Consider the following 3,391-nt stretch of genomic DNA (forward strand, 5'->3'; position numbering starts at 1 on the left):
ACTACCATTTTCTTTGAGTATCCCTGTGGACTAAATGGAGTCTTTTTTTTTTTTGAGAGGGCATCTCTCATATTTATTGATCAAATGGTTGTTAACAACAATAAAATTCTGTATAGGGGACTCAATGCACAATCATTAATCCACCCCAAGCCTAATTCTCAACAGTCTCCAATCTTCTGAAGCATAACGAACAAGTTCTTACATGGTGAACAAGTTCTTACATAGGGAATAAGTTCTTACATGGTGAACAGTGCAAGGGCAGTCATATCACAGAAACTTTTGGTTTTGATCACGCATCATGAACTATAAACAATCAAGTCAGATATGATTATTCGTTTGATTTTTATACTTGATTTATTTGTGAATCCCACATTTCTCCCTTATTATTATTATTGTTATTTTTTTAATAAAATGCTGAAGTGGTAGGTAGATGCAAGATAAAGGTAGAAAACATAATTTAGTGCTGTAAGAGGGCAAATGTAGATGATCAGGTCTGTGCCTATAGACTAAGTATTAATTAAATAGAGTCTTTTTTAATTCGATGTGTCATAGTCAATAATGGTCATTATTTTTTTTTAATGCTACAATAGTTCCAAATTAAAGAGACCCTTTAAACTAGATCCTGTGTCCTTTTGACATGTCTCCATTAGTTTCAGAGCCCTTCCTTGCTTTTAGGCCAAACAAGATGTTTTTGGCTCACCTTGCATTTCCCTTACTCAGCATGGAAGCAGCCATTTATCCAAGGATCCTGGTTCCTTTTAGGGGAGTATAGTATTGAGAAACCAGGATCTGGGTGCTAAGTATACTCATTGTTATTGGACTATCACTGCCTAAAGTCCTTTTAGTGGGCAGTGTGTGTGTGTAATTTTTCATTTCTGTCCATAATTATTGCACTAATATCACTACCAACAGACACTCTATTTGAAGTTTAAAATTTATTTTTAACACTTTGTCCTTCAGTTATTAGGAAATAGGAATGTAGGAGAAAACCTCAAATTTTCACTCAACAGATTATGTAGTAATTACAAAGAGGAAAATGCACCTTTACAATTGAGGAATCTGGTAATAACCTCAAATTAATAATGATCAAATTTGGCATCATCAGTAATGGGACACATGGGCATTACATACCTCCTGACATAGTGCATCAGACAAGTTCACAACATCACCTTGCCAAAAATGTTTATCTTTAATCTGTTCAAGAGGAAAACAATCAGATAATTCCAGATTTTGAAGTATTCTGTAGGATAACTGGCCTGGACTCTCCAAAAATGTTAATGTCATGAAAAACAAAATAAGATGAAGGGACTATTTTAGATTAAAGGAGACTAAAGAGGTAGGACAACCAAATCTGATAAGGGACAGTATTGGGATGCCTGTAAACTCTGAATATTGATGTAAGTATAATTGTGATGTATGTATATTGGAGGATATGATGATAAGAAATGTGCATATATGTGGTACATAACTTTTTGTTTTTGTCTGTGAAAGAGAGGAATACTCTTGTCTTCCATAAGGTCCCTAGTTAACAAATGAATTAAAATCTTAAGAAGTTGCACTGTAAGAGTGTCATTTAGAGCTGGGTAAGTGCTCAAATTGTTACACTAGAGATTGTGTAATAGTGATCCTTTAATTTTATCTTTCCTGTAGCATTTACTAACTAGAATATTTGTAAAGAAGAGCTTTTGTTTACACATTTTAAACAGTTTCAGTTGAGAGCTGAAATCAGTGGCCTTTAGGTCAGAGCACTACTGTTGAACTTCATGATTATCTTAAACTCTTTGCTTATATAACTTTGATAAAACTAAACTCTAAATTATTTTTATACAATCTTATAGATTGTAAACAATCTTATACAAGATTTATATACAATCTTATAAATGTTTCACATGAACAACATTGTGGTTTCAACATTCACCCATATTATCAAGTTCCCCCCCATTACAGTCACTGTCCATCAGTGTACTAAGATGCCATAGAGTCATTTCTTGTCTTCTCTGTGCTTTCCTGCCTTCCCCATGACCTACCTATATCGTGATTATGAATTTTAGTGCCCCTTAATCCCCTTCTCCCTCCCTCCCCACCCGTCCCCCAAACCCTTCCCTTTGGTGACCTGGTAACCATTAGTCCCTTCTTGGAGTCTATGAGTCTGCTGCTGTTCTGTCCTTCTGTTCACTTTGACTAAACTCTAAATTTAAAAAGAAAATATGTCCCAATTTAAAAACAAAATAAAAAATGAGTGCATGCTATGAAGACATACAGAGGAGAGGGAAACGGGGGCCAGCCTGTGAAGGAACCAGCATGTCAGGGGAGGGTTTGAACAAAATCTCACTGGTGGGGAACCTGTTGAGAAGTTCGGGCAGAGTCATCGCAATATGGGTCTTAGAGAGACAGAGAAAAGCCTCTTTAAATACTTAATGACCTCATCTTTAGGTTCTTGAGGAAGTCATTCATTCAAGCAGAGCTTTGGGTGCTGGGAAGGTTGAGGTGAACAAAATGGATCAGACCCCTGCCCTTGTGGGGCTTGTGTGACATACCTACCTGTCAGGGTAATTATGTGGATTTGAGACATAGGTCAAGTAACCGCACCCTCTCCACCACCTTGCTTCAGACTGGCAGCTCACAATTCCCTCAAAGCATTAGTGTGTGTGTGTGTGTGTGTGTGTGTGTGTGTGTGTGTGTATGTGTACATACCCTAATAAAATCCAGCTTAATTCACACTAATTTCACATATGATCTGTGGGACCATTGTCCCCACATGTGATGGTCACACAGCCCTGTGACTGTGTCCCCTCAACAGCCTGCTCAGGCCTCCCTGCTGGCTCATCATTCCCTCAATCAGGCAGCAGATCCCTAAGCTGCTTTGTCCTTATTTCCCTTAACTGGGCTCCATGTAATGCAGTGGCTGTGAATGGGAAGAGTGCAGGGTCATGGGAACAGAAGCTACTCGGGAGAAACAAGGATTCTCTGGAGGGGGTGTGGCAAACAGGTGGCCGATCCCTAGAGAAATAGACTGTTCCAGGTTCAAAGGCCCGAATGAAGGAGGCAGATGCTAAAGCGGTAAAAGAACACTGTGGCACTGAAACATGGCTCACGAAGAAAAACCTTACAGAATTTCAGAGAAGGACACAAAGTGATAAGAGACAGGAACTATGTGAGGAGAGATGTAAAATTCCTCTCTATTTTGTTTTATCATTTGCATCATTATCTGACTGCCTCTGGTAATAAGATGTTCCAAATGCCTTCAGATGGAGAGGGAGTCTCTCATCCATCCATACTGTCTGTAGTAAAAGAAATTAGGGCACATCTCTCTAGAAGCTTGAACGAGCTGATACTGAAACACCAGAAGAGCATCTTCTCTATATCACAGTGGTGAGATGAGAGACAGTTT

Source organism: Manis javanica, chromosome 15, assembly GCF_040802235.1.
Source record: "Manis javanica isolate MJ-LG chromosome 15, MJ_LKY, whole genome shotgun sequence".
Taxonomy (NCBI): Eukaryota; Metazoa; Chordata; class Mammalia; order Pholidota; family Manidae; genus Manis; species Manis javanica.